The sequence below is a fragment of the Bos grunniens genome, chromosome 19 (genome assembly GCF_055505025.1).
Source record: "Bos grunniens cultivar Pamir isolate PY7600 chromosome 19, Bosgru_T2T1.0, whole genome shotgun sequence".
Taxonomy (NCBI): Eukaryota; Metazoa; Chordata; class Mammalia; order Artiodactyla; family Bovidae; genus Bos; species Bos grunniens.
The window spans coordinates 55,184,698-55,212,037 of record NC_141183.1 but is presented as its reverse complement, the minus strand read 5'-3'; the positions used below and the strand labels follow the sequence as shown (position 1 = coordinate 55,212,037).

Below are 27,340 nucleotides of genomic sequence, written 5' to 3'. Positions count from 1 at the left end.
GCCCTTGGCCGTCACCGCGTCTCTACCTTCATGTTCACTTGGCTTTCTCCCCACGCGCAGCTCTGTGCCCAAGTCTCCCCTTGGCATAAGGACACCGGGCATATAGGATTAGGGGTCCACCCTACTGTTACAACTTCATCGTAAATACTTACCTCTGCAGTGACCCCGTTTCCAAAAAAGGTCCCATTCTGAGGTGCTAGGGGTTGGGACGCCCATGTACCAGTTTTGGGGGATGTGAGCCAGCCATTTCTTTTCGTCTCCCCGCCAGCCCCTTTCTGCGCTGATACCCTCTTGTTCTTCCCATCCCCCTGTTCCCTTGACCTTGTCGTCCAGTTCTCTCTTGTCCACTGTGCTACCTTAGGCTCTCATGATTCATCTTGCTCTTTGGGTCACATGTGTGACCCACACAGAGGTGGATGGGTGCCTTGCGGTGTGCCAGCCCCACTGGGACTTCTTCCTTGGCCTCTGCAGAGTAACTGTTGCACCCACGTGAGCTCAGAACATCTCACCATGCAGCCAGCGGATTCCTCTGCCCCTCTCGGATACAGCTTTTCCTCTGGATGGCTGAACAAGTCCCCTATCCAGGGTTCAGTTCCAAGCAGGAGGGTATGTAGGTGGGGACAGGAAAAAAACACAGTGTCTATATGAGCCTCTGTATCAAGAGAGCATTTCCTTCTATTGATCAAAAAGTATTCCAGCATAGGGCAGGGACATCCCCTGAATGAGCCTTATCATTTAAAGCATTTCCTCCTCCAAGGCAGTCAATTTAGGCCAAATGCAGAGCTAGCCGCAGTGTTGAAATTCAACCAGAGGGGCATGTTGGCTCCCGAAGCATTCTGGGCCATTAAGTCTGTAATGTAGCAGAGGCCTCTGGGTAGCTGGCGTGCCTTCCTTCCTTTGCTAATCAGAGGAGTGCCTCGCTCTCATCCTGCTGCACTCAGCATCATGCCCACCGGCATGCAGACATGTGTTCCTGGTCCTGCTGCCTTCCTGTGTGCCCGGGTGGATAAAGGAGTTTGGAGAGTAGCCAGGTGACCCCCCCTTGGGTCCTTCTCTCCCAGCATCTCAGTGAACGTCTCTGGGTCTCGGGATGAAGGAGCTGCTGTTTCCCAGCTGTGCATACCCTCTCTCACTTCGATTTCCGTGGACCCCAGGCCTGAGCTCTGGGAGGGAGGCAGAGGGGCCCTGGATCTGCCTGCTGTCTCCCTCCCACTGGAACCCTGGCCTGCTCAGTTCCTCTGATAGATTGTTTTCCATGTGGAGTGCTAAGCCCGTATTGAGAGGCGGTGGACTGCAGGGTGATGGACTCAGCACTGTGTTTAGAGAGGTGGGCTTGGCTGGCCGAGTAGGGAGAGGCTTTGTCTGAGTGGCACCAGTAGTTCTGAAATGACTTGAAAAAGTTTGACTTTGGGGAATTTCCATTGTGAGTAAAACCTAGAAGATTCTCAGAGTTTTGAGAAAGCCACTAGTTTCTGTCTGCACCATCTACCCCCTCAGCTGCTGTCTTTGCTTCCTTGCGAGGCTGTCTCTAGTTCAGGTCCTGATCGCCCATCACCCCAGGGCTTTTGCCCCAGCCTCCAGCTGGTGTGGTCTCCTCCCCTGCAGATACTCTGCTTCTCCTCAAACCCTGCCTTCACAGATGTTCCAGTAAATTCTCTCACCTGGCCTTCCAGCCAGAAAAGGAGTCCCACTGCTTTTCCACCTTCTTCTCTGTTGATGCCACAGTGAGAACTCTCTGCTCCAGGCCACTGGTCTGCCCGGGGTCCCAGGCAGCGTGTCTGATGTGCCCAGTTCGGAGTGGTCCCCCACCTCCATCTCGGCTAACTTGGCCCACCCTTCAAAGCCAGTTCTGTTCACTCACCTGCCATATTATCCAAACAGGACACCCTTCTTTGCATTTATTGGACACTTACTTCTTAGAGTGGAATATTCCATACTGGGTAGATTTTTGTTCTGAATATCTTCTATTTTCGTCACCTCTATAGTGTCCCCACATTGTCACTTGGGCTAAATCTGGTTCAGTCTAACAAACTCACAATGGTCCATGAATATTTTCTGGTCTTTTTAGTTGATATTGGTGATGGGGCAGGAAGCTGAGTGAGGAAAGAGCCCTGAATGATTCCCGTTCCTTCCTCTTACCCTGAGGTTGGTCCAGCGGGCATCCTGCAGGGCCTCCTGCTTCAGCATGGCAGGAGGACATCTGGAGCTTGCTGAAAGGTCCTGGGTTCAGAGCTGAATCGGTCCCTGTTCCATCGTCAGGTACCACGGAGGCCTGTGAACACTGCCCAGCGAGTCTGAGGCCTGGTGGGGAAGCTTCGCAGCCTCCCTCTTAAGTGGTGTGGCGTCTTTGCTTCCTAACCTAATCTACCCGAAAGATGCCCCCATCTTGGACCATGGGAGTGTTTCTCTAGAAAGAAGAAGTTAGTTTTTTTGAAGAAGCAACCTGGAATCGTTTTAAGCGTGTGATATTATGATGATCATTTTCATTGCCGTCATATTTCTGTTGAACGTGATTTGGTGCCTTTTTTCGGAAATCTATGGAGAAGGCAATGGCACCCCACTCCAGTACTCTTGGCCTGGAAAATCCCATGGAGGGCAGAGCCTGGTAGGCTGCAGTCCATGGGGTCGCTAAGAGTTGGACACGACTGAGTGACTTCACTTTCGGAAATCTAAATGAAAGCATGGAGGAAGTGTAGCGTTTAGAGGAGAGCCAGCCCCAGCCCCTTGACACGCACCTGTTTGTCCTGAGCTCCTTTTCCTAAGCAGAGAAAATAAGGTCGATCCCTGTCTCGGTTTCATCAGAAACTGGTTTGTTGCTTTCTCTTGAAATAAATTGCTCATGATTCAGATGACCTCGGGTCCTGGGGCAGTGCAACCGTGTGTGGTGAGGGTCTGTGGCAGGCGTTAGGCCGAGGCCTCCACAGGTGTTGTTTAAACCTTGTCCAGAGCCCATGGGTGGCGGATGTCGTCTGTCCCCTCGTTTGGGGGCCTCTTGGCTGGGGGCTGAGGCGTGTCCCGTGAGCCTTGCAGCCGGAGCTGCGTTCCGCCCTTGTTAGCCTGAGGGCCTGTCCTGTCCTGAATTCCCCCTCTTCTCCAGCCGCTCCTCCTCTCTGTCCTTGGTGGGGTTGGAGCACCCCAGAAACCCAACCTGTCCTCGCAGCGCAGCCCCTCCCGTGAGACTGGAAGAACGCGCGGCCTTGCCGCGATGCTCCTAGACAAGGTTTGCTCTGCTTTGAGCCCAGTAGGTTTCTAACGGCGGTCAGGCGGCAAACGCTTTCACGGCTTTGGAATCATAAGGTTGATTTGGAAAATTGGCACCTGATGGCTTAACAACCGGGATACAGTTTGTGAAATTGGACCCGGGAGGGGCACGTGGGTGTGCACGCCGACCTCTCCCCAGCTCAGCTCACCGCGGCCACCGGGAGTGGGGTCTCCCCTAACGAGGGGAGAGGATCTGTCACTCTGCATTTCTCAGCTGAGACCCAACATCCAGTGGCAGCCACGGTGGGGAGACTTCTGGCTGGGATTTCTCCCCACTGGCCTTTAAAAGGCCAGGGCCTGAGAATTCGTGAAAAATTAATGGAGTCTCTGTGGGTTCTCTGCACTTGCTGGTAACCTCGCCTCTCCCAGGCCCACTGTGGCTTCACAGCATAATAGCTGCTCAGCAGCTGGTCTTTTGTATGCAAATATGACCTAAAGAAGTGTGGGAGGCAGCAGTCCATTGTTGCCGGGGCTCTGCGATTTCAAACAGACACACGGCTTTTAAAATATTCCAGACAGATATTGAAAATGTCAGCAGCAGCTTTCTCCCACTTACTTCTTGCCCAGCGCTCTTTTTTCCTCTCCTCCTCCTCCCCTGCCACCCACCTCACCATAAAATATAATCAAAAAGCTAGTAAATAATTTAAAGAATTGCCTCAAAGGATTTTCAGACTAGAAAGAGACTCCCTTCTCTGGTTTAAGTTGGGAGAAACTGTTTTCATTTTTTTTTTTCCCAAGATATTTAAAATATTCAGGAGTGTCCCACAGGGTCTTGAACTCATAAGTGTCTGCATTTTTCTCACTATACTCTCATTTCCTCTTTTCTTTATTGAATTTTTTTTTTTTAAGGTAGCTGTCGGCAACATTTAGGTCCAACTTTCAAATGAAAATCATATTTGAGATACTGGTCTTAAGTCAGAACAACCCAAGTTTTCATTCATCTGAGTTCTGGGCTTTCTGCTGTTTAGTTTAATGAGAGGGTGGAGTGAATCTTCGGTGCTGTGATTTTTCATCCTGTTAACTCTTCAAAAGGGCCCCTTATCTTGTGAGCAGAGAGGAGTGATGTCCTATACGTGGGATCACTGTGTATCTTCTCTGTGAAACTTCAATCAGTCAGGAGTGGACCTTCAGTCCCTGCCTGTTCGCTGTAAGAAGGGAGGGAGACGGCCAGGCCTTTGGCCGGCCAGGAGCTTAGACCTGGATGCGGGTGTACAAGTTGGGAAAACCTCAAATCCACCCAGTTCTCACGCCCTGAAGACAGGTAATGTCCTTCTTGGAAGAACTGTCAAAGAGACATGCACTTCTGTGTCTCTTAAAAGTCGTAGGGCCAAGAGTCTGGCTGGCCACTGGGGGTTATTGTACCTGGGAGATCATTGTCCCTCTTCATAATCAGTATTAAGTGGATGAAAGGAAGAGACAAAGGAAAATGAGTGGATGGATGAATGGACGGAAGGAAAACAAGGAAGGACAGATGGATGGACAGAAGGGCAAATGGAGGAAGGATGGGCAGATGGATAAGGACAGATGGACGGATAGAAGGGCAGATAGATGGAGGGGAGGAAGGACAGATGGATAAGGACAGATGGATGGAGAGAAGGGCAGATGGATGGAGGGAAGGAAGGACAGATGGATGGATAGAAGGGCAGATGGATGGAGGGGAGGAAGGACAGATGGATGGATAGAAGGGCAGATGGATGGAGGGGAGGAAGGACAGATGGATAAGGACAGATGGATGGAGAGAAGGGCAGATGGATGGAGGGAAGGAAGGACAGATGGATGGATAGAAGGGCAGATGGATGGAGGGGAGGAAGGACAGATGGATAAGGACAGATGGATGGAGAGAAGGGCAGATGGATGGAGGGAAGGAAGGACAGATGGATGGATAGAAGGGCAGATGGATGGAGGGGAGGAAGGACAGATGGATAAGGACAGATGGATGGAGGGAAGGACAGATGGATGGATAGAAGGGCAGATGGATGGAGGGGAGGAAGGACAGATGGATAAGGACAGATGGACGGATAGAAGGGCAGATGGATGGAGGGGAGGAAGGACAGATGGATAAGGACAGATGGACGGATAGAAGGGCAGATGGATGGAGGGGAGGAAGGACAGATGGATAAGGACAGATGGACGGATAGAAGGGCAGATGGATGGAGGGGAGGAAGGACAGATGGACAGATAGAAGGACAAATAGATGGATAGAGGGCAGATGGAGGAAGGAAGGGCAGATGGATGGGGGAAGGAGGGACAGATGGATAAGGACAGATGGATGGATAGAAGGGCAGATAGATGGATAGAAGGGCAGATGGATGGAGGGAAGGAAGGACAGATGGACAAATAGAAGGGCAGATGGATGGAGGGAAGGAAGGACGGATAGACGGATAGAAGGGCAGACAGAGGAAGGAAGGGCAGATGGATGGGGGGAAGGAGGGACAGATGGACGGATAGACAGGCACGTGGAGGGTGGGTGAGTGGCTGGATGGAGGGAAGGATGGGGGATGGTGGGTATCTGGTTTCCCTGTTCGTGTTTGTCCTGTTCCACTGTTTCAACCAGACGGCATTCCTCAGGCCTACTCCTGGAAGCTGGGGAGAAGTCATCCAGAGCTCTGGTGCCAGAGGATCCTTACAACATCCTGTGCATTAATGTTCATAGAGGCTGCTGCTGGCCGACCCGCCCAGGAGGCCCCTCTCGTGGCGTTCCTTTCCCATCAGGAGGACGGTGCTGTACCCGCGGCCGTTGCCCCCTTCCTGCAGGGCCTGCGTGCCGGCGGCTCGTGCTCGGGGTATCTGGTAGTCCTCTGCCAGAGGGCCAGGTATGTCCTCCCTGGCCCAGCCAACAGATGCCACAGCCTTGGCACTGTGACCTTTAATTAAAGCACTTGCTTCAAGGCCAAGAGTGAAAGGCTTAGACTCTAGAGGCAGATGAGCTGAGCTTGGATTCCTGGGGCCACTTGGAGAGGTATATAACCTCTTGGAGCCTCAGTTTTCCCATCTGTAAAATGGGGTATATCATCTCCCCCCAAGGGAATTGTGAGGATTAAATGAGATGTTGTGTACCAAGCCCTTTTAAAAATGGTGCCAGGAACGTGGCACCCACTCCAGGCAGCACGTGGGACCTGTGGCTTTGCTATCCCAGAAGTGAGGGGACTGTCATCTCCCAGGGAAGAGGTAGAAAGAATCCCGGGCTGCTGAGACGATGACGCCAGCAGTCACCCCTTCCTGTCCTGTGCAGGCACATAGCTTGCCCAGGGACCTTGGGGTGTCCTCAGGCCTGGAGGGCGGGAGGGGCAGGCAGCACACAGGCTGCTCGGAAGGCATCTCGCAGGCCTCATCTGAGCATCTTCAGTGGCTCTGGTGCAGTTTCTGTAAACAGTGGAGGCTCTGGGAAGATACTGAAGTGGCCGACATCTTTCCCTTTCCCTTTTCTTCTTGTAAATGACCGTCTAACCGTCTCTCCTCCCTTGAAAGCAGAAACCCAGACCTCTCCCCTTGGGTTGGGTCCCAGACACAGCCTGCCCGGGGTTGGCTCCCGCGGCCTTTCCGCCCTGGAGAGAGGCTGTTTCCAGGCCCGAGGCAGCCTCGGGAGAGGGTGACCGCCTCCAGCCAGAGCCCCCTCAATCTCCCAAATCCCCAGAGATCCTGGCCTCATCCACTCCACAGAGCCTTCCAGAAAAGCAAGAAGTTGAGCACTTTCTGCCTCCACCCCTGGCTCTGGCTCTTTTCTCTTTTTCAGCCCCTAAGACGGGAGGTGTGAAGACCATGATCTGTAAGCATAAAGGATTTTTAAACTAAACAAGAAAACCAATTATTTCTCTAACTGCTTTACTTCTTCAAATCTTTCACTGTAATGGAGATTTAGAATCCATCACAGTTGGGCTATTATTTCTGTGTAAACAGTGTCATGCCCTATTGCACCAAGCAAACAGTCAATTTTTTCCATTACACTTGGACACAGATGGCGACGGTGCCCAGTCGGTGTCGCCCCGGCGGGTTTTGGTTGATGGGGAGCGCCTGACCGCGGTCAGAGGTGAGGAAAGGGTTAAGGCCTGCCGGGGGGAATTTTGATCTTACCCAGCTCTCACCTCTTTGGCTGTAGAGCTGTGTTTTCATTTTCAGGCCCTGGCTTGTGACCCTCCCGTCTCCAGAGTTGGAAGGGTGGGAATGGGAAAGGGTTGATGGGGCTCTGGGGCTGAAGCGAGAGTGCTGAGGGTCCAGCTGGCTTTAAGCAGCTGGGACTTGGCAGGTCTCCGGTCTGCCCTGTCCCCAGCTCCCCGCTTCTTCCAGGCAGTCCTGCTGGCGAGGCCTTTGTCCAGGGCACCTCTGATTTTGCATCCCGTTGTTTGTGTCCTGGGGATAAAGTCCAGACAGCCTGCAGGACGCCCGCGCTCCCGCCCTTCGGTACCCCTGGGACCCCTCTGGCAGCTCCCTCGCCGAGTCACTCTGCATCCTGCCCTCTGCCCAAAGCATTCTTCCCACCTCTCTGCTCCCTCTGGCCTCAGGCCTTTTTATCCCCCAGTGCTGTGTGCTTGGTCGCTCAGTCGTGTCCGGCTCTTCGCAACCCCATGGACTTAGCCCACCAGGCTCCACTGTCCATGGGACTCTCCAGGTCAGAATACTGGGGTGGGTAGCCTTTCCCTTCTCCAGGGGTGTCTTCCATCAAACAGGGCTCAAACCCAGGTCTCCCGCACTTCAGGCCGCTTCTTTACCATCTGAGCCCCCAGGGAAGCCCTCCAGGGCCAACCCCAGATGCTGCCTCCCCCAGGAAGCCTGCCTTCACCCCAAGCCCGAGTGTGTGCCTGTCCCACACTGCCTGGGGTTCGTATGGCAGTTCTGGGTCTATCTGCATCACGTGTGAGCTCCTTGGGGGCAGCTCTGTATCCGCGTGCCCAGCGCAGCTGTTGGCGGGCGGTCCGTGAGTATTTGCAGAAGGAGTGAACGAGTCCCCAGGCTGGGCTGGCATCGAAGGTGCGAGCGCCTCGAGGGCCACCACGTGGGCAGACAGGGTGGCGTGGCTGGCCGCTGGCAGGAGCCACGGGTGGAAGGTGCTGGAGCAGCGGGACACTGGAGCCGAGCCGGCCGCATCCAGGTCTCGGCCCCTCCGCTGTGACATGAGGCGGTCGCTTCGGTTCTCTATGCCTTGGAGCCCTTATATGCGGAATGGGGCTGACCACCGAGCTGAGGTCATGGGGCTGTGACGAAGGGTCAGCACACTCACAGTGGGTGAAGTCCCCAGTGTCGCTGGTCCAGGGTGATCCGAGCCGGGGCAGGGGCTGCGTCTCTCCCCTGGCCGCCTTCAGGCCAGGCTTGGAGCAGAAGGCGGGGCCTTCGCTTGAGACGTGTTTGCACAAGCTGTGGACCCCCCCCCCCCGCCGGTGACCCCCTGGATGGTGTCTGCAGTCTCCTGCAAGTGGCCCCAGATGGCCCCAGACCCCCCGTCTCACTCACGCCGCCTGCCTGGCTGCTGGAGAGTGCGACCCCTGTGTTGCCTTCAGTCGAGGCTTCTTGAGTGGAGCTGGCTCTGCTGGCACACTCAGCCAGTCCACTGGAGACATTTATGGAGCGCCTTCTGTGTACTGGCTGCGCTCACAGAGGACCTGTTTGGCATGGATGCCTTAAAGAACACATCTGATCTGCTCCGTGATCCCAGGAGGTCAGCCAGGCGGGCATTCATCTTGTTTTTCTCCAGATGAAGCAGTGGAGCCAGGGAGTAGCTCAAGGCCGTGCAGCTGTGGACCCCTCCCTGCTTACCGCCCCAGGAGACGGGAGGGAGGCTGACCGTCTTGAGTCACAAAATGCCTGGTCCTCTTGCAGAGTTTTCCAGGGACTCGTCCCTTAAGCGGTCAGGATCAGGAGAACAAGGCAGCTTCTCTGCTGTCGGGTGGGACTGCCCTCACGGCCAGGCGGCCAGGCACCGGGACAGCCTGCATGGGCTGGCAAAGACCTCTTGCCGAGGCCTCAGAGATGCCTCTGGCTCTTGCCTGTGTGTGGCCCCCAGCAAGCTTGAGAGCAGAAAGGATGGAGCCCCACGAAGGACAGATGAGACGGGCATCTTTGTCTCTCAGAAGTCTTTCAGACGTACCCACGTGTCTGCAGAGTGAGCTCAGGTCCACACGCAGGTCAGCAGGCGCTCCCGTCTTCCCTCCGGGGACAGCTGCCCTCATGGGGCTGTAGGAAGAGCCCAGTGTGTCCCTGGCCTTCCTCAGTAGCTGCTCCAGGCAGAGGCCTGCAGGTCTCATGATGAGGGAGTGGCGACGGGGATCCCAAAAAAGGAAACAGCCCGGCCACAGTGGGCAGGCCGAGGGCAGGTCTGCAGACTCTTAACGGAACGTGCTGGGAAGAGGGCTGCTGTGTCTCAGAGGCTGGGGCTGGCCTGGGACCGGCCCCGTCTGGATGTGACTCCTGGCTCAGCCACCTGCTGGCCTTGGTACCCTGTGCATGTCCCTTGACTTCTCGGAGCCTCATTTTTGCTCATCTGTAGAATGGAAATAATAATAGTGGTGCTAATGGTGTCTGCACTCTTTGGGCTGCTGTGAGGTTGCAACAAGGCCCTGGCTGGACCCTTGGCAGGTCCTGGCCACTCTGTGGCCACGGCTCTTGCCTCGTCGTTTGTTCTCTTGTGTGACCTTTTCCCCACTCCCAGGGCCCCGTCCGTCACTGAGTTTTCTCATTGAGCCCCTTTCCTCTCAATGCCTTTTGACGCTAGCTCGCCAGCACGTTGCCTTTTCTTCCCAGAGGCTCAGGGCTGCCTGTCGGGAGGATTTGCCCCATGCGTTTTGTCTGTGATGCATAATATATGTGCATGTGTGAGTATGTGTACGTAGGTCCCTCCGCACGGATGTATATATAACTCATTCCCCAAAGAGAGATTTATTTCAGGGAACAAATGCTTCTGGTTAGCTTCTGTGTGGATGTGATCCAGCCCCAGACCGTTGCCATGAGTAGAATTCATTGACGGCAAAAGGAAATGAAAACAAACGTTCCCTGACATGGGGCATTTCCGCTGGGGGGCCTCTGGGAATTCTCTCCTCTATTAAAATATCCACCAAATGGGATGGAGGAACTTGGCAGTCCTGGCCCGAGCTCTTTCATTGTTTCTGGGGGGCGGGCGGTGCAGGGGCAGAAGCTGTGCGCTGGCCCGTCTTCCGGAACTTTCCCCCACCACTGGAGCGCTGGTAGGAAGGCACTTTCGGAGACCCGGTAAGGCAGGTGCTGCTGGAGCCAGGCTCCTGCCCTCCCGCTGCGCAGGCGCCCCGGGGCAGTGATGAGGGAAGAGCCCTCTCTCCCTGGCCTTCTGAAGCTGCTCTTTGTAAACGTTTGGGAAGCGTTAGGGTTGGGGGTGGGGATGCCGGGGGCTCAGATTCCTGGGACGGTCTGAAGCCTTCCATTTGACCCCAGACAGACTGCGAATGTGGTTTTGATCACAACCAGCTGATGGGAGCTGACCCAGACTTATTACCATTTGACTGTTTTTTGGGTTTGTTTTTTCCTTCTCCCTGCTCTTCCTTAGGGGACAATGTTTCTCTTGTGAATGAATTTGCTTCAGGGCACAGAGGTCAGGAAGGAGGCTCTCACGCGAAGTTGGGGTGTTTGCTGATCGGTAGCCTCCTTTCTGCCCTTGAAAGTGGGCCAGGAGTGGAGCTGCCCGAGGCCACCAAACATGTGTTAGGGGAGTAGCTGTTGGCTCTTTGGTGCTTGACAGTCATTTTTTTTCAGCGTCTCCCTCAGTCTTCCTGAAGGGTTGCTGTAACTATGCCCGTTATACGTATCCAAAAGCCAAGGGCTTCCCTGGTTGGCTCGGATGGTGAAGACTCTGCCGGCAGTGCTGGAGACCTGGGTTCGATCCCTGGGTCGGAAAGGTCCCCTGGAGAAGGGAATGGCAACCCACTCCAGTATTTTTTTCTGGAGGATTCCATGGACAGAGGAGCCTGGTGGGCTACAGTCTGTGGGGTCGCAGAGTATTTGAAAACCAGATCTCGGTTATCCTGCCCCACAGTGACCAAGTTGGCGTTAAGTGGCGGGTCCACTCGGGTTCTAAGCCAGAGTTTCTCCACCTGGGCACAACTGGCATTCAGGGCCAGAAGATTCTTTGCTGCAGGGATGTCCTGTGCTTTGCAGAATGGTTTAGTAAGCTTCCCTGGTCTCTCCCCACTAGATACCCGTAGCATCCCCAGCCCCAGTTATGCCAATCAGAAATGCTCCCAGACGTTGCAGAGTCCCCTGGGAAACTAGACTGCGCCTGGCTGAGAACCCCCCTGGAGCCTGTGTTCCTTCTCCCACCCAGGGCCTGCCCCTGCCCTGCTGCTCCGTGTATGACCAGGACTCTACGTACGTTTGGGTTCAGAGATGACCCGTGCAAGTGTGTCTGCATGTATCCGACACAAGAACTTTAATTGAGCGTCTGCTGTGTACACAGCACTATAAGGCATTGGAGCTGAGAGTGAGACCACAGGCAGGAACTTCTGACAGTGCAGGAGCTGGAGGATTGACAAAGAGCTAGGAGAGGCTCTGTGTCCTCACAGAGAGTCTGGTTGAGTGGACACGCGTGGGCTTATTGGATAACCTCCTTGCATGGTGGGGAGTGTGGGTGAGTCCTGGGGGTGCCCAGAGACACATAAACACACACGGCGGGTGGGAAGAATAAAACTCACATGACACCTGTGGGACTTCCAGTCATTCCTCATCAGGACCTAATAGGCAATATACTGTCACTTAAAATAAACTTCCCCCTTTGCTTTATCTGAGGATAAACCATCCATTTTTCATTTCTGAAAACCCAAAGACCTTTAAAAAAAAAAATCTGACTATTTTGGAAATGTGCCTTTAAAACAAACACATCAGGAAGAGCTCCTGGGCCTTTGCCCTTGTAGTTTCAATTAATTGGTGCCAAAAATATCTGTTGGTGCCACCCATAACCCCATATCTCTGGGTAAATCAGACCCCTGGAGAGATCAGGAATCCTTGGGAATTATTTCTGAAGGCCCCCAGAGAGTAGCTAGTGAGTGTGCGTGTGTGTGTGTGTGTGTGTGTGTACAAGGTTCTGTACCCACACGTACAAGAAAAGAACATCAGGTTGTTCATTTTTCTCCTGCATAAAGTCCCAAGAATGCATTTCAAACTCTTCCTGTCTGTCAGCCTCCCCTCCCCGCCCCCCAAATCTTTGGTTAAGTCTTAAGACTCACAACAGCAAAGAACAAAGCCACAGCCATCTCCCCCTCCCGACAATGTCAGCTGTGAACTGAAGATCTGAATAGCCTTTAAAATTGTTTTATTGTTGTCAGCGCTGCAGAATGGTGTGTAATCTTTGTGTTCTGGAGAATCTTTAATTGGCACAAAAGGGCAGTTTAGCTGGCTTCTTGGAGGAGGTTTGTCATGCAAACGGTTAGTGCCTGCCACTCACAACATATAGGGCTTTCCAGTCTGGTTTTCGTAGGCAACTCCCTCTGCTTAATAGCCTTGTCTGTTTCCCGAGGACTCCGGGCAGAATCCACGGGAAGGTGACGACCCCCCCTCCTCTGCATCCACACTGCATCCCCGCGTTCAGAGCCTCTGAGCTCATCAGGGGCCAGAGGAGGGTGCAGAATGGGTCTCCTGTGGAGGTGGAAGCCTTCAGCTATTTAAGTGTTTTGTTAGGAGTTGAGAGCATGGGATCTCAAGTTTCCTACCTGGGTTTACATCCTGAACAAGAGGCCGTTTTTATGGCTACTTGTATTAGGGCAGTGCTGGCTGCTGAGATAACTAACCACGCACCCCCCCGCCCCGATTTCAGGGCTTAACCCAGTGGAAGTGTATTTCTTGTTCACGTAACAGTTCTGTGTAGAGGCTCCCTGTTAGCCTTTCTGCCACGTGGTGATTCAGGGATCCCAGTTCTGTCTGTGGCTTTGCCGAGGACCATAGGATGTCTGGCAAGAAGCTGAGTACCAAGGCTGTATCCCTTAGTCCTCACAGAGGTCCTTAGAAGATAGCAGTGTGCTTGTTATGCAGGTGAGAACACTGAGGTTCAATTAAGTGAAGTCTTTTTTCCAGGATCACATGGGAGCCTCATAGGTGCTTTGGAGCCAAAGAAGGAGAGACCTGGTTCCCCCCCAACCCCCAGCCCACTGCTCAGCACAAGAAACTTGGGTAGACCTAGCTGTTTTCGCTGTTTGCCACCGAAAAATTGAAAACTTTTGCTGCTTTTTTACAAAGCCCTGTTCTGCCTGTGAACAGCTGTTCCCTAGTTTCTTCACTGGTGTAGCAGGTCTTTGATTTGGGGGCTTTGTCCAGAGGAAAGGGACAGACACATCTCAGCGGACTTTGGAAAGGCTGAGCGGGGTTGGGAGGGGACCCCAGACAGTTTCCAAGCTCTGATGCAGAGGTCGGCCTCACGGGGCCTCAGGTGTGTGTGTGGGAAGGGGAAGGAGAGCTGTTTATTTCAACTCCAGAGCGGTAAACACAGCATGTGGCCTCAGTGGAAGGCGTTCCTGTTGACAAGCTGGGCTTTCTCCTGACACAACCACCGGTTAATGGACTCAGGCTTTGGCAGTTCCGAGGAGCGTGGACTGCCAATGAGCCGGGCTGCCCCAGGCGCCTGCCACGGCTGCTCAGAGATGGGCTTCCTTCCGAGCCCCGTGCTGCTGCTGAGATGGCTTTTTCAAACAGAGAAGTGGTTAACCGCAGCCCACCCCTAGGTGTCTCCTAGGATCCCCACGCCCCACCCCGCGAGCACTACCTGCAGAGCCTGCCTGAGCTCCTGGCTTCTGCTTGTGCACTGATGTGAGACCCCCGAGGGGGGCAGACTTGGCTAGGGAGGTGGCCAAGAGGAGGCTCTGTGCCGGGGGCCGGGGGCTGGAGGGTGGGCAGGATGGGTCAGAGAACTGCCCCCTGCAGACTCTGAAGCCACTGGAGAAAGCCTGCTCTTGTTCCATGTCGGGGTCTCGGGGCCTCTGTCCCCCTGGACTATTCATTCCTGGTCCAGTGTGCCGATGGAACGTGTCGCCATCATAAGTGGGAGTCATTTGAAAAGCTTGAAAACGAGAGGGAGGAAAAGCCGCGCTTTCGGCGCTCTGACTGGCCTCTCCTAGCCTGGGGCACAGAGCGAGCCGCCACTGAGTTCCCCCGTCCATCCTCCGGCATGGACACTGGGTGCGGCCCTAGGGGCTCGTTCAGGGCGTAGAGAGTGCGGGGCCGCAGACCCTCTGTGCAGCCTGGTCCCTGAGTGCCCCCCGTCCGCTGTCCTGACTGGCACCTCCTCTGGGCTCCGCAGCCTCCTGGCAGGGTGAGCACCATGTCTGGGCACGTCCACGATGGGCTGGGAATGGCTGCAGGCCAGAAGCCAGCAGAAGGGCCAGCCACACCAGCACCCCCGTCACACACACACAGGAGCTCTGGGCCGGCTGGCATCTCATGAAGGAGCTGACAGGGCAGCGCCGGCATCGCCCAGGGTGCCCAGATTCTAGACTCCTCAGACTCTTGCCGGCTTCCCATTCCATCCCTCAAGATGTTTTCCCAGTTGACGCTGACGGCAAAGCTTTCGTTTGTTGCTTACTTCTTGTGTTTTGTCTCAAAGTACAGGACTCGAAGCTCTTAGGACGCCCTGCCAAATATCTTCGTTTCTTCTCTCAAGAGAGGAAAGGCCGCAGGCCTCTGAAATATGTATTACAATATTATCAGCCCCCATATCCAAGTCAGATAGAGTCCTAGTGACGTCTCTCTGCTCCGTTCAAGGCCAGCACTTAGGTCACTGGGTTTCTGAATTCTTGTGTTGTTGAGCCAGAGACGCGAGGAAGGCCACCACGACGTCCCGGCAGTCTCGGGAGCGGCACAGGACGGTTCTCTGCGTCGGAAGGAATTCAGGGGTCCCGTGCTAGGTTCTGGTGCGTGGTAGCCCCAGTTTTGACCGTGGGTAGGAGACCAAGCTATTTGCTGCTTTCTTCCGGCTTGCTGCCACCGAAGTGTGGATTTCTTCTCTTTGGAAAACAAGCAAGGACTTAACTGTTAATCCTCTGAGAGGGTGGCTGCTTGGTCTCATTGTTACTGCTTCTGTTTGTTTGTTTGTTCTTTCAAATAGCGATTGAGTGCCTGCTGCGTACCCATGTCCTCAGCCCTGAACAGAGCAGGTGAAACCTCAGCCCTCATGGAGCTTCCAGCCAAGCACGTGGAAGACAGGTCCTGCTGGGGGCGGGGAGCAGGGGCCACGGGGTTTCCTGGGGCGCTGGTGGTAAAGAACCCCTGCAAGTGCAGGACGCATAAGAGACACGGGTTCGATCCCTGGGTCAGGAAGACCCCCTGGAGATGGGCATGGCAACTCACTCCAGTATTCTTGCCTGGAGAATCCCATGGATAGAGGAGCCTGGCGGGTTGCAGTCCCTAGAGTCGCAAAGACACGACTGAAGTGACTTGGCATGCATGCCACAGGGAGAGGGCGGGCGGGGGCATCTCCTGGCCCATGGAGCCCTTTAGATGACCAGGGAGCCCTTGCTGTGGGGTTGGGGGAGGCTGATGGCACCAGCCATAGACGGCTCTTGGCGGTGAGTACTGCAGCCTTGAGCCATTGAGTGGAGATGGGGCAGCCCCTCTATATTCCTGCCTTGGGGACACACGGGGAGAGAGTGCCACCAGAACCCAAGCTCCTCCCAGACCCCGAAACCCGGGCTTTCTGGTCTCAGCCCTCTTCTCTGGGCTCCCGGGTCCTGATTGCGTGGGTTTTTTTCCTGGAATGGGATTTGTCTTCTCATCTGTGCTCTGGGTAAAACCTCCTCAATGTTTCATTTTTACATTTATGGTTTAATCTCAAACAGCATTCTGTTTAATAATGGGTAATTCATCATTTCCTCCAAGAAAAGAGCAGGAAGGACAAGTCAAAAGTATCAAGATTAGAATCTCTGGTTCTCAAGTGAGGGCAAAGCCGTGGTGAAAGGCTGGGGCATGTCTGCACTGATCGCAGCTGGTGAACTTTGCACTTGTGCTTGTTCCGTATGGAGGGGTGTCAGCGGGCAACAGAGTCCTGGTCACACTCAGGCTACGGCTCCGAGCCCTACTCTGTGCTGGCAGACACTTGCCTGGGCCCAGTGTGTCTATGATCCATTTAATCCTTTATGATAGGTTTGAGGAATGAGAATCTGATTGTTGCACATGGGGAACTGAGGCTGGGAACGGGCAGGTAACGTGTCCAGGATCCCACTGGCAGCCACACCCAGGTCGGAGCCTCCGAAATGCCAATAATGCTTCCATTGCACGTTAGCCATTCACTGTGGGCCAGCACCAGGAGATAGAGCTCTTCTAAATGTCAGGCTTGTAAAGATAAGACATAAAGAGTTAATAATAGCATCTGTCGATGTAACTAGTCAAAGCAGAAAGCAGAACAGAAAACAAAAACTTCCTCAGTGTTTCTGAAGCCAGTCTGCAGGACCCTCATTGACATTAGCCGAGGTTCAGGCTCCGGCCAGAAGAGCGAGAGTTTCTGAAGCTGGAGAGGAGATTTCTTGTTGCTTTCATCTGAGTATCTGCCTCAGCCCTGGAGTAATATATTCAGAATTTTGAGATTGAATCATTGAGCAGGACTTAACAGGTCTACCTCTGCCTGTGTTTGGCTGGGTTTCAGACCTCAGCTGTAGAGACGAGGCGCTATAAATAGGCGAGGGGAAGAGATTCAGCACAAAAATCCTGTGTTCTCAGAACTGCCACATTCTACCTTTGGGGCCAGACTGTCCTCGTCTTGGGGACATGAGGTTTGCAAAGTGACTCGCATGAGTTTGTTTCCCTGCCAGCCCACACTCCAGTCACTTAATGAGAGGTGACTTCAGCCTTAGCCTCAGTGTCCTGAAGACAGGACAGAGCTTCTTGCCAGCCAGTGAAGAGAGGGGGGAGGTTTGGAATTAGCAGATGCAAACCATTATATATAGGATGGATAAACAGCAAGCTCCTACAGTATAGCACCAGGAACTAAATTCAATATCCTGTAATAAATCATAATGGGAAAGAGTATGAAAAAGAATATATATAATTGAGTCACTTTATACCGCAGAAATTAGCACAGCGTCATAAATCAGCTGTATAAAATAAGACAGAGGAGTGGGTTTGTATTGCTCGTGGCCATTAGGCTTTGGCGGCAGGAAAGGACGTTGGTAGGGACACTGATGGCCTTTCAGGATGCCGGTGGCTCACTAGGAATGCTAGGAAAGTGGACCCAGGGCATTGGAGAAGGGGAGACCGTCTCCTCCAGGCTCATGGTCAGTGCGCATTTCTGCAGTGACCTCCCTGAGGCTGTGACCATTAGACGTCTGCATCTCCCCGGAGTCAGTGGTCTTCTCTTGGGTTGATTTTTTGGAGAAGACTACAGAGAAGCAGGTAGCGGGTAATGTGTTTCAAAAGTGTACATCCGTTCTGCTTCAGCACAGAACCAAAATAATCTGTAACCTATTCCACCCAAATAAATAAGCCAGCAAATAAATCTGCTTTCATTGTATCGTCTTCTTCATAAATATCCTTTAAATTGAGGCTGAGTGACAAGATGTGCTTTTGCCACTAAAATGGCATCACTGATGATACTGAAAGAGCTTTTAAAATATCGCAATTGTCATTGAAACTATACTTTTTTTTTTCTCTCTCCTTTGCTAGTAACTAGGTCTCTGGGGAATTTTAAAAGTGACAATTGGTAAATTGTAGCCAGTGATATTTCTTCCTTTCTGAATGCCATTCGACGCTGCCTTGATTGGCTCCAGATATCCCAAGGAAGAAAAACATTTCATTTGAAAATATAAAGCTTACTGGAGGACATTTGCTCCCTAACTTTTACGCTTTTGCACAAGAGGTAAGGAAAAGACAGCAGTGGTCGAATTTGGCCTCCAAGGAACGTTACTACCCTCAGAACCAGTCTCCACCTGTCAGTTTGAGTCCAGGGTTGTATATGCTTATTAGATTCTCAAATATTATTCAGTCTGATTGCAGCTGTTACACAGAGACATTAAGACACGGGTAGGAAAGATAATAGAACTATAAATTGCAAGACAGGTTCTTATGAAATCAGTAAATTATTCATTTAAGAGTCCTCTCCTTGTTGATTTCATGTTGCTATGGCACCTCAAGATGGAGGCCCAACCAGGGTTCTTACATGGATGCGCTAATCCTGGTGGAAGGCAGATAATGCATTACGTATAACCTTCGGCCACATGATAAATTGCCTCTTTATCTGGCAAATTCCAAGGAGATCTACTGGAGAGAACTGAAAGAGATATCTCACAGAGGCCAGCGTTTCTTGGAAGGGGCCCAACTGTCTCAGGGTTTGAGTCAGAATCTGTTTAAGAACGCATTAAGAATGCATTGTCTTGGAGTGACTTGCCCGTCTCCTGAGATGTTGAGAACACCGTGGGCTCACAGTTGCTTTGGCGTCCATGCTACAGTAGACGCCTGACTTCATTTATTATTTTGATGGGCAAAGAAAACTGCCTGCCAACAGTCATGCCCCCTCCCAAGCGATTCCCAGCTGTACTTCTGTAGTCCTCCTCTCCCCATTTACACTGTGGTTTCTTGCTGCTTGTTAAACTATTGCACTTAGGAAAGAGAGCATGCATGGTCAGCCTGTCACTCAAATTTGACAGAGTGGGAGGGTGTTTGGGGAGGGGAATTATGAAACTTGGTGTTGCCTGGGATGTTGGGGTGATCCTTTGACTTGGAGAAGTCTGTTCATCTCTGGGGTCTCAACATCCTCATCTGAAGCGTGAGGGGTTTGGGCTGAGCCATTTGGGTGGTCCCTTCTCCTCTGACATCCCGAGACTCTGGGCCTGTTACTTGTATCTGTCCCCTGTTTGCCAACAGCCGTGCTGCTATGAGGACTTCTGAAGGCCATCTGAAAGTGAAAGTGAAAGACGCTAGTCGTGTCCGACTCTTTGCAACTCCATGGACTGTATAGTCCATGGAATTCTCCAGGCCAGAATAGTGGAGTGGGTAGCCTTTCCCTTCTCCACGGGATCTTCCCAACCCAGGGATCAAACCCAGGTCTCCTGCTTTGCAGGCAGATTCTTTACCGACTTAGCCACAAGGGAAGCCCAAGAACACTGTGTGGGTAGCCTATCCCTTCTCCGAGATCTTCCTGACCCAGGAAACTAACCAGGGTCTCCTGCATTGTAGGCGGATTCTTTACTAACTGAGTTATCCGGGAAGCCCAAAGGCCGTCTGAATGTGCCTGCATTTAGAAAACTAGGGCCAGGCCGCCCAGATGCATTGGATTATGTGGACATTTTGTGTGAGGGAGACTGTTAAGAATTTTGCAGTTCATTCTGACAGCTTGATCAATGGAGTGGTTTTGCATGGTGTCCATGTAGGAAGTGACTGAGAAGGAAGTATTTTCTAAGAGAGAGTCTGGCTATGTGTTTACGTTAGGTTTTTCTCTGCAGATTTTGTTCTAAAAGGCAACAATAATAACCCAATCCAACAACCTTTTTATATTTGATTCCATTCACCATGACGCCTCTTAATTCTGCCTTTGATTTCTGTGACCTAATAGACTAATTATGTCTTTTAGTGTTGTGAGGTAGATACTCTTATCCCTATTGCCTGAATTGAGGTCTGTTTAGGGGACAGAAAGCACACCAGCTGTTTATGCAGAGAGTTAAAAGATTGGGTTATAAAGTTAGCTAAACTGTGTGTTAGGCACTCAGTTGTGTCCAGACTCTGTGTGAGCCCATGGTCACATGGATTCTGGTGCAGTAGATCTGGAGAAGGGCCCCCGATGCCCATTTCCAGAAAGTTTCAAGCGATGCCAGCGCCCGTTTGGGGCCACACTTAGAGAAGGGTCCCCGGGTGTAGCCGCCGCAGGAAGCAGCCCCACCCTAGGACTGATTGGGCTGGGATTACTCAAACTGTCTGGAGGAGGGGGTCTCTGAAGGAGGGGCGGGGGGGGGGCGGTGCGTGCCCCCTCCCCAGTTCTGCGGTTGTCGGGAGAGGCTGCACACTGGGCTTCGTGACGGGTGCAGAAAGGCACCTGTGGTGCAGGATGAAGAAGCGTTGCTGGGCGGTGCTCACAGAAGCTGCACGCTGAGGGGAAGCCGACTGCAAGGGGCGCATCTCGTCTCCCTCCTCCTGCCCGTGAGTCTCTCGCGCGCGCCCCCTCCTGGCAGATCCCGGCAGGGAGCCCGTGGCAAAGCAGAGATGGTGCGAGGTCTGCAGGGTTCCAGCTCCCGCCGCAGCGCTGAGTATAATAAACGCATGTGTTTGGAGCCGAGACCTCACTTTACAGCCGGGGAAACTGAGGCACGGAAGCAGTGGCAGATGTTCCCAAGCTCTCCCAGCTGGCCATGGCAGAGCTGGGATGTGAGCCCGCCTCCGGAGGCTGCACCTGACCCCTGCGGCCATCTGTCTGTCTGTCTGGAGCTCTCCTCCTTGCTGTCTCTGCCCATCCTCGGCCTGCACTGGTGGTTGCGTCTTGTCTCCTGCCCCACCTGCCAAGTTGGTGTCCTTACGGCTCAGTCTCCCTGCCCCCGCCTCAGGCATAACCTTAATGTGAACGGGTCCACATCGGTACCCCTACCCTGACTGTGTTTCGGGATGCCAAGCTTGAAAACCTCCAGTGTTTCTCCTCCTCTTTCTGTCACCCTCCTCCCCAAATTAATTTTAAAATGTGATTCCCTCTGCACTCCAGTCCTCTCTCTGACTGGTGCTGTCAGCTTTGGAAGTTCTCTCTTCCGGTTATTTCAGATTCTAAGGATATATTTTTCTTTTCCTCAGTCCGCCTCAGTAGCCTCTTAGCGCTTTCTTTCCATGCCGGTAAGCTGCCAGTGGGGAGACGTGCTGGAAAAACAGCTCCTCAGAAACGCTTGCTGCTCAGCCGCAGCCTCCTGAACAGAGCCAGGGCGTCTCCGAGAGCAGGATTCTGTGCTGTTTGGCGGTCGGACCCTGTCTCCCTTCCGCGTTACCCTCCCACTTCTCTGGCCCCCATGAACTAGCCGTGCTTCTGACTTGTCCTGGCCTCCTGTGGACTGCCAGGGTTGTGCTCGCCACTCTCGTGTAGGAGACGGCACCATTTCTGCACGGCCGGCACGCTCCTTCTTGCTGGAAGACCCAGTCGTCACACCACCTGCCCTGTGCAGCCCCTCTTCCATGGGATGAAGGGGGCCGTGGGGGGACGTGACAGCAGATGAACACCCCTGCTCTGAGCCTGCTGCAGGCTGACACGCCCATGTTGCGGGAATGTCCCAGAGCCGGCTTCCCTCCATCAGAGCTCCGGGGGCCTCTGGGGGTCCATTTCTCCAGCGGGACTCATCCCCTCCGGCACCTCCCCAGGACAGCGGGACTCATCCCCTCCGGCACCTCCCCAGGATGAGGGGCCAGTCTGAACTGACTCCTCTCCCCTCCTGCAGATTACGCTCTGACTTAAACGCCCGTGTGTCTGGGGACGGGGTTCTCACCACCCTGTTGGTGAAGGAGGAACATCGCAGCCTTGCTTTCTCCTCAGAGAAAAGGCATGTCATGCCCTTCCCGTCACCCCTAGGTTCCCAAGCGTTTGAGAACCAGAAATGAGTTTGTAAGGGGCTCTCCTCGCCTTGTGGAATTAGAGCTGAGGTATTGCTTTCTTTTCACTTCAGTTAATCCGAATGAGCTGAGTCTCCTTTTTTATAGGGAAGGGCAAAACCAAACCAAATCCAGCCCAGCAAAAAAAAAAAAACAAAAAACAAAGCTTGCTTGGTGCCAGAATTAGGCTCAGAAAAGAGTTTCGGTCATTAGGGTCATGAGAGAAACGGCGTTTCTGAACCCTCCTTCTTGCAGAGCAGCTGACGGTGGTGTCCTTACGGTACATACAGATAAGATAATACGTGGGACCCCAAGCACCCACGTTTCTCAGCCTTGCCTTCCACATGCGTGTGTCTGGGAAGCTTACTCACTGGTGAGAGGCCTTCTGTTTTTCCTCTGAGTAAGCTGTCAGGCAGTAAATTCCAAGTTCCGTGGCTGGTTTGGAGTTGGGAGGATGTGAGTGGTGGCCCATCGTGAACGTGGACGTGAGACTCAGTTTGAAAGAGCCCCCTTACATCCGCCACCTGGACTTTGCACTGAGTGCTGGTATTTCAGCGTCCTGCGCATTTACGAACTGCTGGTATGTTCAGACTCCCCCAGGCCTGCCCAGGTCCTTGGCGGGAGCTGAGTCTAACAGATGAGACAGCGGTCACAGCATCTTCCGCGGCGGTCTGAGTGTGTGCACGTCGGAAGGCTGAGGGAGCTGAGCTGGGTGTGGAGGGGTGGGGCTGCTGGCGTCTGAGCTGGGCTCCAAGGCTGGGTTGGTGTCCTCGGGTGGGGAGGGGGGATGCAGCCTGGGGTGCGGGTGTGGGAGGTGCAGGAGGCCCCCCCAGGGCTGGCCCACAGGGTCTGTGAGGGGCGTCCTGAAAGGGAGGGGCGGGCCCCTGCTCTGTGGCTCGGGGGCTGTTCAGGTGCCCCCCGAGGTGAGGGCCGTGGTCAGGGCCGTTCCTGCGCATCCCATCAACGGTCATCGTTCCTCCGTTCCTGAGAGCACTGCTGGGCTCTTCTTTTCCGCAGTTCTGCCCTTGGCCCCTCATCTCTCGTCTGTGCTGTCCCCCAGGTGCCCAGACTCCTCTCAACCTGCAGCTCGGTCCTCCACTGCACGCCACGCACGCCGCCAGAGGCACGTTCTAAGCAGCAGATCTAGTCACATCATTCTGCTGCTCCGCACCCTCCTGCGGTCCCCGTCACCCCCCGAACAGAGCCAGAGGCTCCCTGGGAGGCAGGCGCGCCCTTCGGGGGGATTCCCCTCTGCCTTCTCATCACCCCCAACTTGAGCCCCCCACTAGATGGATGTCCTCTTGCGGCCCGGTCCCGTGTCCTCTGCTGGGAGCCCTGTTCCGTGCGACCTGCTTAATCCGTCCTTCGGCCCGCAGATGCCTGCGGCCATGCCAGCCTCCCTCTGTCCAGCCCCCGTTCTGCAGCCTGTCCCCCAGTCGCTAGGCTAGGAGCCCCTCCCGGGGCCTTGCCCTGTGCCGGGCCCCATGAGGAAAGTGTGCTGGGGGGATCAGAAGGGGAGAGTGAGCGAGGAAGGCCCATCTGGAGCCCAGGGCAGTGGCCAGCCCGCCTGCATTTCTCCCGACAACTTTGCTGGGTCCAGGCAGCCTCATTTCTGCTCAGGGTGGTAGAAAGATTACTGGAGGAAATAAGCAGCGGAAAACTCATTCGTATATAATGACAGCACCCTCCCCCCTTGTCCCAGGAGGAAATGAGGTTTCCATACATCCTAAACATCCGCCTCCTTTCAACATCTGCGGAAGCTCAGTGGAATAATGAAAGATAATCAGCATTGGGGCTGAGATTTCTTTTCCTTGGGCAGACCCTTTTGTCCTACTATCATATTTAACTCTCTCCGCCTACCCCTGGGGGCCTGGGGAGCTTACGTGTGTGGACTAGAGACTGGCTTGTTCATCCCTTTAGTTTTTTGGGGTGTGGGGGTGTAGCGGTGTGTATAGCGCATCTTTCTGAGCCAGGAACACAGCTCCAAAATGTGCTCAAATGCTGCAAAATGATGGCACGTTAAAGCCGGCGGTGCATACAGGGCCAGAGAGGAAGCGAGACATGCCGGCAGAGAGCTCCAAGCGGGCCGCTCTGTCTGAGAAGGAACCTGCCGCCAGGAGCAGGCCCGGCACCTTCACTCAGTCCCTGCCCAGAAATGCAGCCCGTTTCGTGGTCATTTATGCGTCATCGGAGCCCTTAAGGGTCATTAAAAGCCCTGGGTTTGAGTCCCAGCTGTGCTGCCAACTGGCGGAGTGGCCTTGGGCAGGCCACGTGGCTTCAGGAGCCCAGGTAGCTGTCGTCTGTCGAAGGTGGGAGTTGGACGATCTTGGAGAGCTTTCTGGCCTCCCAGTTCCACGTGTTCGTGAAAAACCCGGGGTGTGGGATTGGCAGTGGGGCCTGATGAGAGTTCTTGAGGGAGAGTGTGTCCCCAGGAGAGGGGAATGGCAGCACGGGGAAGGAGGGGAGGGCTGGGGGTGGGCAGGGGGCTCCCCGGCGCCTGTTGGGGGAGAGTGTCGGGTCTGCCCTGCGGAGGGGACGCGGCCCTTGAACTTGAGCCACGTGGCTCTGGGGCGCTGAGCACTAGCTCTGGAAGTCTGAATTGGCCAGGGAGGCTCCTGCACTGCCCGGCTCTCAGTGCACAGAGCCCCCGTACGCGCCCGTCCTGGGTGGCCAGCTGGGATGGCTCAGCAGCTGTCCCAGACCACCGTGCTGTGGACATCTGGCGAGACTCCATCAGCTGTGGCCTGAAGTTTCTTTCCTGTCACTTTTTCCCAGCACGTGCAGCTCCGTCCCAGTCCCTGATCAGCAGCATCTTCAGCTAAGAGCCCGCTGGGTGCCCAGAGCACTGCTGGACACTGGTGACTTCTGTGTTGTGTGGTCCTTCTCCTGGTTGCCATGTACCCCTGCTGCCCTACTTGTGTCTTTACCTTTGGGGACCTGGGGATTAACCCAGCTGGACTGGGCACCCAGAGGCTACTGACCTCTGCCCTGGGACAGATGGTTACCACCCCTTCTCCTGTTGGTCAAACGTTTGCTGAGAAGGGCTTTAGAAAGAAGAACTAAAGCGACAAGTGGCTTTGCTTATAAATCTACGTATCTCCTGGCATGGCAGCCCAGGTGGGTGCTGCAGGCTGTAACTCTTCATGGTGTTTGAAGGATGAGGAGTTGGGGTCAACAGGAGGGAGAAGAAAGGGTGTTTGGGATGTCCAGGTGACAGAACCTTAGAAACGAACGGTATTTGCTTCAGGTTCACCTGAGTTTATCAAATGGGAGACGCAAAGACGTAAAAACTTCTTTTGGAAAAGCCCTCTTGACTTCACTTCTGGCAAACAAGAAGGTTCCTAAGGGTAGCCAGCTATGGCAGAAAGGTCATGGATGCTGGAGCTCTCCTCAAGAAAGCCATTTAATCTCCCGGAACCTCGATTTCTCATTCGCGAAAAGGTGACCATCAAGCTTAGTCTGGAATGGTCATGGCAGAGATGGGAATGAAATAATGTACATGAAACGGCACACAGTAAACGCCAGTTCCTAACGTTGCTTAGAGTGTTTAGCAACGGGCCTCCCTTAGGTACCCTGGGGACCTCTCCTTTGCTACCCTGTGTGGATCTGTCGTTGGAACTTGCTGAAGTCTGCCAAGTGTCCTGGGGTGGTCATCAGGCCAAGATGCGTGTCCTTGGCACGTGCCATATTTTCCGTTTCTTAGATCTCCTTTGGCAGGAGTTCTGCAGACACGTTCTAATTAGAGCCTGGAGAATTGGGGGCTATTTAAAATTTTTCTCACACTGCAGGTAGCCCTCTGTCTTTGAAAACCGCCCTCAGTCATCCCGGAAGGGTTTGCGGTTGCCTTTAGTACAGGCCAGTGAACACAGAGCGAGCAGAGGCTGGGTTGGATTCACATGCCTGTCCTGACTCCAAAGCAAATAGATGATCCTTGCCAAAGGGGATGCATTTGGAATAGAGTGTCATGGCTCTTGTTTCAGGATATCCAGGCCCAGAAGTAACCGTGATCTTGGTGGGATGCCCTGACGCTGTGTTTCCATAGAGTAAAAGGGGGGCACATCCTAGAAGGACTTTGGGTGAACACTCTGGTTGCTCCCTCTCCCAGCTCCAGGCTTCCAGATTGTTCTGAGTGGCTGAAACGCCTTCTGAGGGGGGGATTTTTTTTTGTTCTTTGCTTGTTCTCGTCCCTCTCTTTTCCCTCCTTAGCCAGCGGCAGCAGCTTAGTGCTTGGAACGGGTGACTTAGAATGGCTCAGACTCCTTGGCGCCAAGGTGCGAGCTGGCAGCGGCCGTGGAGCACCTGGCCGGGGGTCCGGCAGCGGGGAGGCGCCTCCCCGCGCCTAGTGGGCCTTTTGCCCACAGATCGTGGTAGCCCTGGTGCCAGGATAAAGGGCTTAACTCTCACACCGCAGGAGTGTCCCTCCAGGCACACGCACTGGTCATTTTGTTTTGATTCTGCCGCACGGGGGGTTACCTGCTTCTTCCTAGTTCCTTTATCAGCAGCTCTGGCTGGGGGCCTCTCTCAGGGCACACGCAGGCACGGTAAAGGGGGTCACGGAAGGAATCAGTGAAGGATCCCTGGGATCCCAGGAAGTTAGCTCTTAGAAAACCACGTCGTATGTAGCTGCCGTCCAGTGAACACCGACCCTGCCGTCGAAAGTGACTTTCAGACTGGCTGAGGTGCTGGGAGGCGGCCCGAGAGAACACTCGGGGCACAGAGGCAGCTAGCCTTGGGTTAATGCGTGTGGCTGATCGTGGACCCTGGGTAGACCAAGTGTAGACGAGGCAGGGCTCCTGACGCAGAGCTCTGGCCCCCAGAGGGTCTGGGCCAGCTGGGGGCTTTTGGGGGAGAGTGTGGGGGTCAACGGGGGGTGTACTTGAGCTTGAGTTCATCAGAGAAGGTATGTGTTTGGGAGGAGAAGGGTTGAGATCGTGGCTCTTGCTCTCACCAGGCGATGAGAGTGGGGACTGCCCTCCAGTCCATTCGGGAGTCACTGAGCGCTCTGGGGGAGGAGGGGAGCACCGTAATGGTGATGAGAAGGATGGTTTGTTTCAAAGTTTTCACTGCCTAACTAGCGATCGGAACATGGGGCCACAGTTTGCCTTCTTCCTCCCGTTGATTCAGCCCTGTAGCTTGGTGGTCTCTGCCTCAGTTTTTCTCCCTTGGATGGGTGATGGGTTTATAACATCGACCTTAAGGAAGATGAGCACTGCTCTGAAAGTCACCATTGTGCGCTTTTAAAACTTATTTTTCTTTCTCTGAGGACTGTATTAGTGTTGTAATTTGCTCCTGATACCTCCTAAACCTGTTGTGATTAAAGCCTTTTCTTTTTTTTTTTTTAACCAGGTTTGCCGCCTGGAGTTCATATATTAACGGAGATGAAAAAGATCGTTTCTGATTTATAATGTTCTGCATTGCTTCAGTCCTTCATTTGTATTTCTCAGCAGTATTTTTCGAATAGAGCGAGGCATCCGTCCCGTTGTCGGGGTCTCAGTAATCCCCGTGAAAAACGGGGGAAGGATTTGTGAAATTCTGCGTGAGCGCTGGAGGTGACTGAACAAGTGAAATCAGGACAATGTAAATTATCGAGTGTCTT

The 27,340-nt window shown here is 53.8% G+C and overlaps 1 protein-coding gene across 32 annotated transcripts in view; it reads left to right on the top strand.

Annotated features, from left to right (window-relative positions):
* Positions 1-27,340, top strand: part of MSI2 (musashi RNA binding protein 2) — a 406,318-nt gene that overhangs the window by 201,785 nt on the left and 177,193 nt on the right. For 2 of the 32 annotated variants that reach the window (XM_086360872.1, XM_086360867.1), the window contains exon 1: positions 14,991-15,113. The exons of 26 other annotated variants lie outside the window; for them this stretch is intronic. The gene's annotated coding sequence lies outside the window, so the exon portion shown is untranslated. Of the gene's footprint in view, positions 1-10,413; positions 10,459-14,990; positions 15,143-15,307; positions 15,406-27,340 lie in introns of those variants that run through there. 4 more of the 32 variants (XM_086360868.1, XM_086360873.1, XM_086360870.1 and 1 more) reach the window with 4 other exon arrangements.